General features: G+C 47.9%; 1 long non-coding RNA gene across 1 annotated transcript; it reads left to right on the forward strand.

Annotated features, from left to right (window-relative positions):
- The first annotated feature begins 10958 nt into the window (after positions 1–10958).
- LOC134478460 (uncharacterized) lies at positions 10959–14331 on the forward strand. The gene is made up of 2 exons (XR_010051078.1): positions 10959–11418; positions 13998–14331. It is a non-coding gene; the product is annotated as an uncharacterized LOC134478460 (long non-coding RNA).
- The last annotated feature ends 1340 nt before the right edge of the window (positions 14332–15671 follow it).

The following is a 15671-nucleotide window of genomic DNA, read 5'->3' on the forward strand; positions in this document are numbered from 1 at the left end:
TCCCGTGACTTCCTTGTTGGTGAAGAAAAGCAGGGGTTTGCAAGGACTCTCTGCACAGTGCCCTCTTCAGGGCGTCGGGTCTTTTCTCAGTTGTCTTTCTGCAAATTTCTGACACGGCCCTAACCCACTGTGCTTTTCTAAAGGGCACATGGCTGAGATGGTATCAGGCGTGGTTCCTTTTGAACCCCATCTGTGTTAGAATTGGGGAGAGCGAATCTGGGGCCTCCTGCATTGGAGAAGAAAGGGCCACCAGGATGAGGTCAAACAGAAGCGCTTTGAGCACCAGCTTTGGTGTCACCGTCTTTCAGGTGGCAAAAGGGCTCAGCCCATGATTGTTGGTCACAAAAACTGTCTCCAGGCCAAGCCACGTGCCACCAGAAAGGACACTTGATTTGCACAAGTAAACTATTTCCTGCCTAAGATGCTCAAAGTCTAAACAACTTCTCCCCAGATTATCCAGGTGCAGTGATCATTGTGGAATGGCACGGGCATAAATATTATTGTGAGGTCATTGTGTGCCCCCTCTAAATGTCCAGAGAGGTAATTTCACCAAAACTTTACTGTTCTGGGCATATAAAATAATCCTGTGTTCCCAAAATCTACTTTCTTGCAAGTCTCGTGAAAAAGTGACAAAGGAAAAATTCTTTTGTTTTGTTAACCTGAACTATATCACATGAACAGGTCAGTGGAGTATTTTTGTTGTTTTGCTTTGTTTGGACTTTGATAATTTGTTTCTGATTTTAAAAAGATCAAAGTAGATAATAAAAAATACTATCCACAGTTTGGGAAAAAGAAAGTTTAATGACTGAAATTGCATATTGTTTTGCAGTTTTATTGCAATATAATAAACCAGTGTTTATTGCTAGCCAGGCTAGTTCGGTCCCGAGACAGGTTTAATCAGATCTGATAGCCGTGCCAGGTTTCCCGTAGAGCTGAAGAACCACTGCAGTGTCCATGTGACATTCAGTCCCAGTCAGAAGATGGCCATCTAGTGCATAGATGGCAGCCCCAGGACACCTGCTGTGGAGTCCCAGGGCCATCAGGCACATCTCCAAGGCCTGTAGGGTGGCCGTTTCTTCCTGGAGCCCGCTGGACCCTTGATGTCTCCGCTGACCTGATCTTCCGTGAGCTCTTTCCCTGTACTCATGGAGCACTGTGGAGCCTGTCTGAGCCCATTTGTTCGGCTATAATGGAGCACTCCAGGCTGGCGAGCAAATAAACTCCAGAAATATGTTTCTCATGGCCCAGGAGTCTAGGGAGCTCAGGTCAAGGCACCACAGATCTGCTCCCAGGGCACCCATGGCAACTTCCTTGGTGGTGGGAGGGTGAACTGGGGCTGAGTTTGAAGCCTCTTTCTTCAGGACCTGTATCTGTTCACAGGAAGAGCCTTCCTGGGCCTGACTGCCTGCTTTTAAGGTCCCTCTCTTAAAGTTTTTACCTCAAGGACTCAGTTTCCACATGAATCTTGGGGTAGGAGGATGGTACACAGGCAGTCAAACTGAGCATCTCAGCCTCAGTCACCCCAGATTCCTCTGTGCTGTGACTTGGAGACAGTCTAAGAGCCACCTCCAAGGGTTGCTGTGTTGAAGTATGACCCCCACTGTGTAGAACCTTGATCTGAATAAGAGGTTTAGCAGTCAGGTCTTTGAGAATGAGTTAGGATAGAGAAGCCATCAGGATGGAGCCCCATGACCCATCGCCCGAGGGGAGAGAGAGAGAAAGAGCTGGAAGAGGTGCCTGTCTGCTGTCATGTGATGTCCTCTGCAGCCTTGGGACGCTGGCAGCACAAAGGCCATGGTCATTATTACCATCCTTCGAGAGGCCCTGGAGCCTCCAGAATCTTTTCTTTATAAAGTTACCCAGCTGGGAGCACTTATATTATAGGAATGCAAAACAGGCTGCTATCATGTCTTCACACACAAACTGCTCTCCTCGTGTCCCCGTGGCCCCCAGTCCTCCCTGCATCGTATGCTGGAAGCTCACAACACGTTTGCTCTTCCCAGCTCCCAGCTCTGGGGGAGTTGCCTCAGCATGCCTCACACTCAGCATCTTGCTTCCGTCTGCTGCAGATACTGAAGTATTTATTATAATTGTTATAGTCAGAACATGTGGCATAACTATTACGGTTATCGCATCTACAGCCGCTGTGAACCTGAGAACACCTGTTGCACTCTGTGCTCCAACATCAAACGATGGGAGGGGCTCAGAGCAGGCCTCCCGCTGCAGATGAAATCCACCAGCAGGAGCGAAGGAATTATGGGCGTCACAAATGACACCAAACCTTGTACTGCAGAATCATCGGTGGCTGACATCCATGTTCCTGATGCGCTGGTCCAGGGGCTGGGTGTCCAAGGCTCCAGGGGACCTCACCCCTGACTGCCTCACATAGTTCAGGAAGCATCTCTGATGGGGCATCCCAGCCTGCAGTTTTCTAGGCTGGCACTGTGTGTGGGGTCTTGGGGGTGCCCCCTTTCAGCATTAGCATGCATCACTCTAGTAAGTGTTCTGTGATGGCCCCAGTCCCATGGCTTCACTGGGCACCACCCGGGTGACTCCATCTCTGCCCAGGCCCATGACTGGCCAAGGCATCCTTTGAACAGGTGAGATCAGCCATGCCCTTCAGTCTACGCCTCTGCTCACCCACAGCGTTGGCATCACATGGGGCCATTGTGGTTTATCAGGTGACTGAGCCAGGGGGTGCTGTGCTGGGGCACGGGCAGCAGAGGTGAGGCCCTGTGGCACCTTGGACAGGGGCCCCAGGCACCCTGGGTGATGGCTCTGTGGGAACTCCTCTGCCCACGGGGCCTTGCAGCAGGAGTGGCAGCACTGATGGCCTCTGAGATGCCCTTGGAGTCATTCTTCCACTGTCTTAACAGCATCTGGCTTCTGCTCACACTGATCTATCTGTCTGTCAAATGTCAGTGCTGGCCCACGTGTCTTGCAAGCATCTTTTGCCGAATCTCCTGTTTGCCTCCCTTCAATTACAAGCTCTGTCTTTATTTATCGCTCTCCTGTCATTTTATGATAAGCAATCAAAGTCAGCTCAGACCTTTCTTCCCCCAAGAATCCTTACCCCATGCCGTCAGCTCTGCCATCTGTGAAGCACTGTGATAGGGACATAATTCTGTGGCGTCCTTTGCCACTTTGTAAAAAAGGGCAGTCTTTCCTCTAGTACCCAGTACTTTTCGGCTCCCATAGTGGAGTTACCTTTGTGGTCCACATTCCTACGTAATCCCGATCACAGCCACCTCCAGGAGCACTAGGCAGTCTCCGTGGCTGTCCTTGTGTCCTGACCCTCACCAGCCTTTCCTTAGCACTCTGCTCAGGCAGCCTTGGCTTCCTCCAGCCTGTTCCTCCACACTCCCCAGCCTTCGCCCAGAGCTGCTTCGAGTCTCATGGTGCTGCAGACGGTGGCAGACCACACTGGACATGGCTCTGGGGATGTACACAGTGAGGGGGTCACATCCTGGGCAGGACATGGAGAGACAACATGGAACAGGGAGACCACAGGGTGCTCAGAAAGGTGTGTGGTTTGCCACTGAGATGATTTGCCCAGCCCTGGAATTTCCCATTTAACATTGTCAGGCCACGGGAACCCATCCAATGAGCGTACAGCTGAATTTCTAAGATTTCCCTCCGCCCCTCGGCTCCCACACAAGCTGGCTACATGGAACCATCTCTTCCAAAGCAAGTTCAAAGGAGCTTGTTTCCCAGCCACCTTGAGGAAGTGTTATTAAGTGAGTTTTGACACAGCTAACCCATCAGGAGCTTAGTGGGATTATGAATCTCAGTACAATATGATTTTTAAGGAAATAATTTTTGTGATTGCACTGTCTAGCTAGCATGTTTCATTTTAGATAATCAATCAAGCAGAACATAGACAACATTTACAACAGTCTAAGAGAAGCTCAGCCACTTAGAAATGCTGTAAATTGAAAAACACTGAGTGTGGTGGAGCATGGCTGATGTCCCAGCATTCGGGGGGCTGAAGCAGGAGGATTGAATGCCATGAGCTCAAGACCAGCTTGAGCTACACTGCGAGTTCAAGGCCAGCCTGAAGCACATAGTGAGACTCTTAAAACAAAAACAATAAACTGAAAAAGTAGTTTTCATATTCCTGTAATCCCAGTAGTCAGGAGACTGAAGCAGGAGTTCATTGTAAGTCCAAGACCAGCCTGAACTGCACACGGAGTTTCAAAAAAGACAGTAAATAAATAAATAGTAGTTTTTGTATGCCCTGGCCTGTATTTAGTATGGTGAAAGAAAATGTGAAAATAGCTTGATATTTGCCTATTTACTGAAGTAGGTTTTTTTTCTTTTTTGAAGTGCTGGGATGGAACCCTGGCCTTATGTACCCCAGCCCCTCTAAACCTATTTTGACTTACGTGTTTTTAACAAATAAAAACAACAGGAAAACACGACCACACTGCAGATAGTTCTTTTTTGTAGTGAGGATTTGGGGGGTGATGAATAATTTGGGACCCTAAGCTCTAGCTGTGGCAACCAAACACACCTGGGAAGGTCCACAGTGGCTTGCGTTTTCCTTTCCCAGGCCGCACAGGTGATCAAGTCACAGCAGCAGACCAGGTAATCTCTCGGGTTTCTTCCCGCTGTCCTTTTCAGTGCCTGCCGGCTACCGCAACAGCTGTCACACACGCCGTCCACCAGGGGGCAGGCGAGCCTCACTGCTGGCTGAGCACCAGCCCTTCCACTGTGCTGTCAGAACGCCAGACCTTTCCTGGCATTTTCTTTGCTATTCAATCAAACTCACTTCCCTTAGTAGGGCAGCTAAAATTGTATCATCAATTTTATCCTGAAAATGGCCATGCAAAGAGCTGCAAGGTTCCTGTGACCCTGCCTCCTTCTTCTCCACCCCACCATGGCCTTGGGTGTTTTGCACACTTCATGTCAGCACGCTGACCAATGCCTTCCTGCCCTGGGCTCACTCCCCCCCCATTTCCCGTGTCCTTCTCAGCCCAAGGTACTTCCTGTTTGTTCTGCAGCAAGGTCATCATCAGAAGGTAATTGTCGCCCTCAGACATCAGGAAGAGAGGGCTTTGACCCAGTCATCCACGGCCACACCCCAGGACCAGAAGGGCACGAGGCACACAGCAGATGCTTAAGGAATTCTGCCGAATGCGGCATGAAGGTTGCAGTCCTTGTGGACGTAATTTCAAGTGAGATTAATGGGGACTCAAATCTAAATGGAAGCAGATCTGCAATGCATCTTGGGAGATAACAGTGCAAATCGGCCTTGAGCATTCAGAACTCAGAAAGAGACACGCAGCAAAGCCTTTTGTGGTTGCTTTGAGAACAAAATAAACTAAGATGGCCCTAGTAGAGGGACGCGGTGAAGGAGACAGACGTGATCCACAGTGGGATTCAGTAGGAAAGGGGCGCTCTCGGGTGAGCCCCGGCCTCAGGTACAGTCTACATCTAAAATGTCCCCAAAGGTCTCATGTTTGAGGATGGGCGAGACTTGGAAGGCTGCGTCCTAGACCCTGGCCTCTCCCTCCTCCCCCGGTTTCCTGGCCGCCATGACGGGAGCAGGTTTGGTTCCACCAGGCCTCCCTGCCATGCTGTCTCTACCTTGGACCCAGCTCGTCTTGGACTGAAACTGTGACCCCTCTTCCTCTAAGCTGCATTTTGTCCAGCGATAAGAAAGTGACTAGGACACCTTCTCATCATTTTGATGGAGACAGAAGGGCATGAGGAATACATCTGCAAATAACACAGACCCCTTGCACTGGATGATAGAATCAAGATTCAAGTGAACTCCATAGCTGAGGTATTACCTCAAACCAATAGAATGGAAGGGAGCAAAGAGACAAGAGGGGTTTTAAATTTAGATTTAAAAAGAAAATCAATTTTGCAAACACCGGAAGTAGGAAACCAATTTTAGTAATGGGTCATGTGCAAAAAAAAAATATTCTAAGATTTTATTTGACACAGCTCCATGTTCATCAATATGGCCCTGAAAGACTTGGCAGTAACAGAATCATAACATGCTCACCCCATCAGGGTGGGGTGGGGTCTCCTGCACACTCTGGCCTGGCCTGTTTCTAGCACAACCCTTAGATGTGTGAGCCATGGTCTGAGGGAGAAGAGGTGATGCTCCAGGAGGAACTGGATTTGTGTAACTGAAAGAAGGTAACTCTCTGAAAGGGGCAGAGAAGAAATCTGTGTGGAGAGTATATTAATCAGCTTTTCGTCACTAAGACAAAATACCTGACACACAATTAAAAGGAGGAAAGGTTGGCTTTGAGATTACGTTTTCAGAGGTTTCCGTCCGTGTTCAACTGGCTGTGAGGCTGGAATGTCATGGCGGCGGGAAGCTGCTTAACTCCTGGCATCCAGAAAGCAGAAAGCAGAAGGGCCAGCAAGGAGAACCAGATGCAGTCCTCAGATTCTCTCCCCGTGACACATACAGTGCGTGCTTTACTAATCTCCTGGCATCTCTTAAGTCACTCGAGTTGATGACCAGGTTAGGTATCGCAGAGACCTATGTCATTCTACAGGAATTTGGAGGAAGTGTCCAACATGCCAGTCTAAATAACAATCAAACACAGGATCTTCCATGAGTCACGACTGGAGAGAGGGGAGCACTGGGGACTGAACCCAGGGGCTTGGGTGATCCGTCCCTGAACCACATCCCCAGGCATAATCATGACTTATTTGGGAGCAGCAGAACATTGTAACGTGAATACCCAGGCCATGGTAGCTATCAGCAGACTCCAAGAGGTCAAGGCCAAGAGATGGTTTTAAAAGACAAAAGCTGAGGAAGAGTCGTCAGATAGTTTAACTCTGTCACCCTTGGCCCAATGACTAATAACAAAAGTGACATCAGCCTGAGGCTGACCAGGCAGTAGCTGGGCTAATATCTGTGGCCCTTTAATGTGGTGACCTTTGTGGTTTGGCAGAGCTGATTTGTGGTGAGCGGGGCATGAGCCCAGTGTCCAGTGGCAGTGCTCTGAGACCTGATTCCAAAGTGTCCAGTGGCAGTGCTCTGAGACCTGATCCCAAAGCCAGGCTCCTATTTCTCACCCAAGGCTCCCCCTTGACGCCCACCCCGAGAGCCTACAGGCAACCTCCCCTGCCTCCTTCTCTGCCTTTCTGACATTTCCTTCACAGGCAAGGTGGAGCAAAGGATGCTTCCCCCGCTGTGTCCTAACAGTCTGTTCTCAGCCTGTTTCTCCTGTGGGCTGTGCTCTGACACTGCACGCCACAGACCAGACAAATGTCAAAACCAACAGCCATTCATGTTAGAATCCCACAACACCAAGCCGAAGCTCAGCTGTTAGCTGACCTTCTGAGAAATCAGAAGAAATTAAGCAGATTTCCCACAGTCTAGTTTTAGTCTGCATAAGAATAAAGTCCCCCACTTCATTCTGTATGAAAAGTTAGGCTGAGATGGCCTGATAGTAACTGGTCTCTACATTTCTGTCTCCTGTCCCCACCTCACAGAGAAAGGACCTTTGAAGTCACCACCAGCTCTTGGTTTTTTGTTTCTGTTTTTCTCTACCAGCTCCCCCAGCTCAGCTCCCAGAACAGCTGGACTTGTTATAAAGTGAAACATCATGAGATCCTGGACGCACAAAGGCAGCCACTGTCTCTACACTACTGTGCTGTGGCATCGTGCCTCACTTCCCAGAACTTGTTAAAGATTCATCATTGTGTTCATGCTATCAATTAGCTCGTTGGCCGCGGCTCAGCCCCAGGGGTCAGGGTTGAGACGGAAAGCCCCACACCTCTGTCATGACTCTCTGGTGTTCCTGGCATTTCCACCATGCCACACACCACTGAGGGGCCCACATGAGTCACCTCTTAGGCAAAAGCTCAGGTGTGGTCCAGAGGGAGCTTTTTCTAGATAAGCAAGGGCTCTCCTATCACTGTAGGAAACGCCAGGGTTTTTGGAACTGGGTTCCAGGAGCCAGAGACAAAGACCAACTGTGTTCTATTATGCCACGTGCTTCGTTCTGCTCCATGGGTGCTACCAAAGGTCTGACTGCCCTGCTCGCTTGGAGCAGCAGAGAACTCACGAATCAGATTTGAAACTGGTACTGCTGGGGGTCTCCGAGGGCTTCTGCCATGCTGCAGTTCAGTCCGTTTCACTGGACAGAACCACGGTAAGTGGAGAAGGTTGGAGACCTAAGCATAGCATGCTGGCACTCTCTGGAGAGAGTCACAGCATCTCGGGCCACACCCCCCCCCCGAAATTACAGCACGAATCCTTTCCCCAGTCCAGCACCCAGCGTCTGTAACAAACTTGCTATGATTTCAATGTGTGCCCGTAAAGCCTGTGTCCGTGCTGAAGCCCCAGGGCCACTGCAGTGGGACCTGGGTCCTTGAGACAGCGCCCCTGTCTCATTGATGGATTGGAGCTGATTCTAAGCAGGGCTCGAAGCTGTGGACATGACCTCCTACTGGCCCATGCCCTCTGTCCTCCCTGCCTAGCTCCTCCTCCAGGGGCCCTTGCTGGACCCCTGCACCTTGGACTCCCCAACCTCCAGCGCTATGAGCGAGGTAACCCTCGGCTCGTTATGAATGAACCGGACGGTAGAGCGCTGCTGCAGTGCAGTGTGAACTCAGAGAGAGGCGTCAACTCAGCAAACTCTTGTGCAAGACTCTTCCTGTGAGCAAGCCTCCTATTTTTTTTTTTGTTTGTTTGTTTTGTTTTATTGTTTTTGGAAGCAAGAGAATTTACTGAAAGTTCTGGAGGAAATGCTTTGCTCCACAACAAAGCAGTTTAGCGTTAGATTTCACAAGGAAGCATACATTAGTGGTACACTTTCAATAAAGCATTGTCTGAATAGCTAACTAGATTAGATTCTGGGGTGGTTTCCTTTGCTGTTCTCAAGTTAAGATTTTTTTCTAAAACAATTCTGATATTTCAATTGAAGATCCTAGCTAAAAGCAGATTTACAAAATATGTGATTTGTTCTTAAAAATTAGTAGTTGTTCCACAGCCCCCATTTTTTGACGTGAGACCAAAGGTCAGTGCAGTGTTTTTATAGATATTTTGGAATCTATCTAAAAGCTTTATCCCCATTCAGCTATCCTTTTTTAAAAATAAAAGCACATACACTACAAATTAAAATGGTAAGTTATTACAAATGAGATAAAAATATTTAAAATTAATAACTATTAAAGTGAAAAAATAAGTTCATTTCTAGAACTATGATACTTGTCACTAACTTCTTACAAAAAGAAAACTTTAAATTTCTTTTTAAAAAATCCATGAAGTGTGAAGAAAATAACTGTGTTTGGAAAAATATATAAATTCTTTCCCAACATTAAAAATTTTTTTAAAAAGCAATTACCATCTTTAAAAAAGACCACTCATCACAGTTAATACAGTTGCCATTACCGTGCTATAAAAATAAAAATTAAAAACAGTTTTAATTCTAACATGATTACAAAAAAGGAATAATCCCCCTCAATGTAAATAAAGCTTTAATACTTGAAATTGAATAATTATTTATTGTAATTATTACTTTCCATTAGTTTACTAAAAAAGTGTGTTCATTTTTATAAGTAATTTATCCACTTAGAACCACCATAATGATTAAACAAAACTCCTAAAGTACACTAGTTTGCATGTTTAATTGGCTTTCCACATTCTGAAAATGTAAATATAACCATCTTTTGGGTTAATTTCCTGTAAAATTTTCAAGAACAGCAAATAATCTGAATCAGTGATTGTGCGTACGTCACTTAAAGCCCATGGTTTACATTCCGTTGATGTAAATAGCTTCATATGTTTACATGCTATTTTTTTTTATGCAAAGTCTTTAAATTCAAAATGAAATTAGGGCAAAAAAAAAAAAGGTTGAAATATCCTTTTCGTCACCAAGGGACAGACATATTCTTCCACATCTAACTCTGTTTTCACACTGACAAGGAATATTTTATTGCATCCGTAGAGAAGTTGATAACTACAGCACCACTTTACAAACCCACGAAGACCCGTGTGGATCACATCGAGGCCTGAGAGCTCCCCCCAGGTGGAAGCTGAGTCATGCAGCACTCGGTCACTAAACTGGCTGGGGGAGAGGGGAAGCAAGAGATACCAGGAGCCCCTGTTTACTGGCTCCTCTCATGTTGCAACTCCAAACATGCTTTCAACTAGTTTTGCACTGTTTGAAGACACAAGCATCAAAACATAAAGCACCATTTAAAGTCACTTCATCCACCTCCGCTCTGTGGTACACATCTGCAGATGCACCGTACAAACATCTCCTGCTTCATCCCAGGAGCACTGGCAGGACAGCCACTCACTCCTGGAGCCCTGGCACTGGGAGCTCAATGGAAGGTTCTTCCTACTGGGCTTCATTGTCAGTCTCATGGGAAAACCGGTGACTTCCTGCTGTGGTCACAGTGATAAAATTAAGTAGACAAAAATAGTGATAAGTGCATTTGAGATTCAATCTCAAAACGGGCACTGTCATACTTCAAATGTTTTCTGTATTCAGCATGAGCTCACCTAACACCAGCACAGCACTGCAAGCACTGCGTCAGGTTTCAGGGCAATTTCATTATTGAGGAGTTGACTGAGCATTAGGTGGTGCAGGGCTCTGATGTTTATGAGCTCCCACACCATCATGATCACAGGGGGTGTTAGCACAGGGGTCAAACAAGAGCAGGGCATGTGTCAGCAAATTTTTGTGCCCAAGTCTGCAGCCATTTGAATGACATTTGTCAAGTCATCACATTTATTTCCACCAAGGATCTATGGTATGTCATTGGTCAGCAAATGTTTGCATTTCTCTGTCCAGGATGGCGGGCTCTGGGAGATGCAGTGTTGGTCATGCCCCACAGGAAGACTACAGCACGCACACTTCCTGGTGGTGCTGCACTGGGCTTTTTCTGAACCATTCTTTTCATGCTGTCCCGTGACTGGGTCTCAATGCATCGTTCCCCTTCAGGCTCCACTGCTCACTTTGGGACATCCTCTTTGGTGAAAGGGCGGGGGAAGCAATCAGTGCAGCCATGGTTCAGGCAAGCCTTACTGGAGTTGCTGACCATGATGAGTTTAAAAATGTGGGAGCAGCCAGAAGGCAGACACGCTGTGTCCCTAGCACCATGGAACTGGACAGGAAGGTGGTCTCCACCTGCCATTTGCTCAGGACACATGCTGTGTCAGTGGTCTCCTGTGTGCTCTTTTAGTTTAGCTCTGCTGATCTTTTTAAACCCCCCTAAAGGAGAAGGAAATGTTTTGTTAACAGGAAGATGCTTGCTAGGGGTGGAGGTGGGGCGGGGTGCAGTTCCTACAGGGATTGCTCACAAAGTCAAAGGAGCAGCAAGTGTGTACTTTCAAAAGAGGCTGGCCCCAAGCCCGCCGTGGTGAAGCACATCTGGGCTCCCCGGCACTCGGTGGCTGAGGAAGATGCCAAGTTTCAGCCCAGCCCGGGTAACTTTGTGAGTTATGGAGACCCTGTCGCAAAATGAAAGGCAAGAAAGGGCTGGGGATGTAGCTCAGCAGGAAGCCCTGGGCTCAATCCCCAGTGAGGAAAACCAAGCCACCAGAGGGCGGTGCTTCTGCTACCACCCAGGCCAGCGAGCCGGCGAGGTCTGGAAGGAGGATGTGGTTCAGGGAGGAGCTGGGCGACGAGGCTGGGGGCATCCTGAGGTCAGGGAGGCAGGCGGAGCACGAAGAGGGGCCAGGGAGGCTGCTACTGCCGAGGGGAATAAGGACAAAGGCTCCATCAAAAGCACAGTTGCTGGCGTGGCCAAAAAGGAGAAAAGTCAGCGATGACAGAAGGAGATGGGGATTGAAGTCGCTGTCGTGGGTGTGGCCTCTGCTGTTTTCCAGGGCTCCTCCCTGTTCCAGCCTGTCCTGTCTGGCCACACACTGACAGTTACTTTTCTCCCTGTTGGACAGGGGTTCTGCTCCTTGAGGGGAACTCGGCAGGTGGCTGTGACGTGACTTTCCCCTTGTCAGAGCCTATTCAGGGGAAAGACTGTCAACATGAGTAATCGCAGTCAACCTCAGCCACCAGGTTGAGGCCATGCTTTCCTGTTTCCCTCTATAACTCACTTCAACAGTGAGAACCTTGGTTCCCCCACCCCCAACCTGTGTACTTGATTATTGTATTACTAAGATCCGTTTTTTGTCGAGACTCTGGGAATACCAGAGAGTCCCAAGGACTTCTTAACTCTTCACCAGGTGAGAATATCATCCAGCAAAAGCCCATCAAATGCCCCACAGTTTTGATTTCTTCTCCATCAGCCCACCTCGTGAGTAACCTTGGGAGTGCACGTACTCTACTAATGTTAGGGAACTTGGAAAGTTTGCATGAGATATCAACCTTGAAAATTTTGGGGGACTTCCAAAGAATTCAGAACACGTCCTGTTCAGTTACAGAAGTGAATCTGAGTGTCAATCTATAGAAAACTTTTAAATTAATCACTGTTATAATTAATGAGTGATAATTTGATGCATGTATTCAGGTGTATAATGATCAAATCATAGTGGTTAATATTTTTATCTCATTAAACATTATTAAACACTTATTGCCACATAGTAATTGTACATATTTCTGAGTTATTGTGTGATACTGCAATAACCCAGAAATACTTCTGTTTATAATATGTACTGATAAAATTAAGTACAAATGTTTCCATCCCTTTGCACTACTTTGTGTTTGGAGACTTTAAGCTCTGCTCCTTTAGTTGTACATAAAATTGTTTAACACAAAAGGAAGACAGGTGATTGAAAAACATGGCAAACGTTTACTGTAAAAATTACTACCGGAAGACACATTGCCATCAGTCCCCCTCAGAATCTTCCCTCTCGCTTTACACGCACTGGTCCCATCATTCTTGCTACAGTCCGAGGCAGGTCTGGAAGTCCTCTTTCATGAGTGTCTTTTTGAGGTGTGACCAAAAATACAGTGAATGCTGCTGCCCGGTGTTATGGGTGGAAAGACAGGATCACAAAACCAGGACGTGTGTCCTCTCCCTTATTCACTGGATTTGGTGCTGTAGTACTTTGGGCTCTTCCCCGAAGTCAGGATGGTTATCAAAGCGCAACATTCACATTGATTCTGGACACTAAGGCAGCCCTGGCACTCCCCCTAAAGACACTCATGAAAGGGGTCTTGCAGAAATGCTCCGGAAAGTGGTAGGAGCAGTGGGTAAGTGTGTTTGAAGTCAGGGCGAGGCTCATAAGGGCGTGCATACAATGGGCCACAGGGTCCGCTGCAGGTTAGGTGAGGACGGAGAACCAGGTTCTAGGTTTGACCCTCCCGAGGGCTGCTCAGGGTTCAAAAGGCAAGCAAGCGCCAACAGGGGGCCCTGGGAGGTGGAGATGTATGTGTTGATGAACTTCAGGAACTGTTTGGAAACCGCCATTCAAGATTCCAAGGCTAGAAAAGGCATTTTCTTTCTTAATCTAAATTCAAATTTACTGCTGCTGTAATTTGCAGTGTATTTTAGGACAGTTTCCTAACACTGTCGGGAGAATCACAGCATATAGTAAGGAAAGTGCACACGGCCTTATGTTCTGGGCTCAGAATCTCAAGAACGGCTCCTGTATCTGCGGGTTTTCTCTGCTGTTAGGCGGGGTCACACACATCACGCACTGTGATAGGGGAAAGCAGACATGCAGCAAAGCGGTCAGTGGGAATGAGCTTGTGAAGAGGAAGCCTGGCCTGGACAGAATGGCCTGCGTCCTGTTGTGCTGGACAAAGAAAGGTAGCATGGGTGTGCGGCGAACGTTTCTCTGAGGCTGTCGGTCACCCTGGCTGCCCTGGTGCCCTCCTCACTGCCTGCACCAAGGACTTGCTCACAGGCTGGAGCAGTGACGGGCCATGCTCTTGGATGCTGCTCTGGAAAAGCCGGTCTTGGCTTTGTCAAAGGGACAGGGAATTTCCACACTGCCAAGAGCAAGACTGCACATGGCTGTCTCCTTCCAATGCGTCTCTGCGACCCGAGGCCGGCAGTTCTCTGTGGTCTGTTGCTCTGGGCGTCATGTCCACCCTCTGATCTTTTCATAGATAAGCTTGTTGTCCACTTGGAGGAAAAGAGAAGGCAGCCCTGGGGCCCGAGCTGTGGGCCCTGTGGCCAGCTTTCCAGATGCCACTGTCTCCTGGGCCTGAGCCAGAGTGAGAAGTCTACGGGAGTTCCTGTGGGGTCTGCCCATTGCCATTTTGAAGTCTCCTGTCTGATGAAGAATGAAGGAATGCCCAGCACTGTGGCATGCTGTAAATTTTTACATTGAACAACTAGGTACTTTTTAAGAAATTCAATGCAAAGCAATCATGCTAGTGCTGAGTTAATGATTTGTCGTTTTTTTTTTTAAACCAACATGAACTTAATTTTATGATGAAACTGTGGTGTCTAACTCTTTCTTTGGTCTTCTTTTTTTGATAGGGTCTCACTGTGTGGCCCAGGAGTGGCCTCAAAGCTTCTGGGTTCAAGTGATCCCCCTGCCTCAGCTACCCAGGTGGCCGGGCCTGCAAGACCTGCCAGCATACCCACTGTTTATCTTTTTAGAGTGTCAGTCTATCTCCATGACTGCGCACAGTGAGCTCACCAGGAAGTAATTTTAATAGTTTAACTTAGAGATCCATTTTGAGGACCACGATAAGCCCCATCCTGCCACCCCATAGGTCCTGTTCTGGCCACCTGCCTACCTAGTCCCCATCTGTGCCCTAAGCCAATGTACATCAGTTACCCAGCCCTGGCAGGAGGCAGATTGGTATGTATCTTCTTGTAAACCATCAGTGAAAATGGAATGGAAACTGGGGAAAATTCATGTTTCCTGTACCCTGCATCTGGTTTAAGATGAAAGTCAATTTAATTTTAAATAACTGAGTAGTTGCTAGCTGGTCACTAGCAGAATTTCTATGTTGGCAGCTACCTATACCGATGTGTTGCTTGATAGCTGTCCATAGAGAGTTTCCCAGCTTCTCGGGAAAGAGTTCATCCCACAACTTTGATCCTGTGATTGGTTTTATACCTGATCATTGAAGAATTTTTAAATTCTAGGAGGTCTTGTCATTGGTATATTTTCTGCCACTTCAAAGTGAAAATAACACTTAGTACAAAAGAGTCTGGGCTGTAACAAATAGCCCAGCTTATACGAAAGGGAAACCAACTGCATCCTACCAGATTATCAGAGAAAGACCAGCTGGTCTTTATGGGAATGGAACCCTCAAGACTTCCAGGCAGGCGAGGGCAAGAAGCCCTGTGTTCAGATTCTTACACAGACGCTCACCCTGCGGGTGAGATTGCTCCAGTCAGACGGTGCAGGGTCTGTCTCCGCACTGCCTGCAGCCAGAGACTCGGAATGGGAAGACCCTAATAGCACACGGAGGCTCTGCTGCACACTTGCGGGGAGGCTGAGGCAGAGGAAAATGTAGATATCCCCGGGCATCGAACAAAGATGGTGCCAAGCAGAATCTGGCGCTGTGGAAACCAGTAGGAAGGTGCCTCAGAAACTAAAAACAGAGCTGAGGCTCAGTCCAGCCCTACCACTCCTGCCTCTGCACCCCAAACAATGACAGTGGGCTCCGCGGAGACCACTGCAGGCCGGTGCTCATCCTAGCCCAGGTCACAAAGCTGAGGCACCGAGTCGGCCCAGGTGCCTGCCGACGGGCGAGCTGATGAAGGAAGTATATGTGCACCATGGAGCACTATTTGGTCACGAAGAGGAGCAAAATAATGTC

This window comes from Cavia porcellus, unplaced genomic scaffold (genome assembly GCF_034190915.1).
Source record: "Cavia porcellus strain 051 isolate PalLab524CR breed Dunkin Hartley unplaced genomic scaffold, mCavPor4.1 scaffold_13, whole genome shotgun sequence".
Taxonomy (NCBI): Eukaryota; Metazoa; Chordata; class Mammalia; order Rodentia; family Caviidae; genus Cavia; species Cavia porcellus.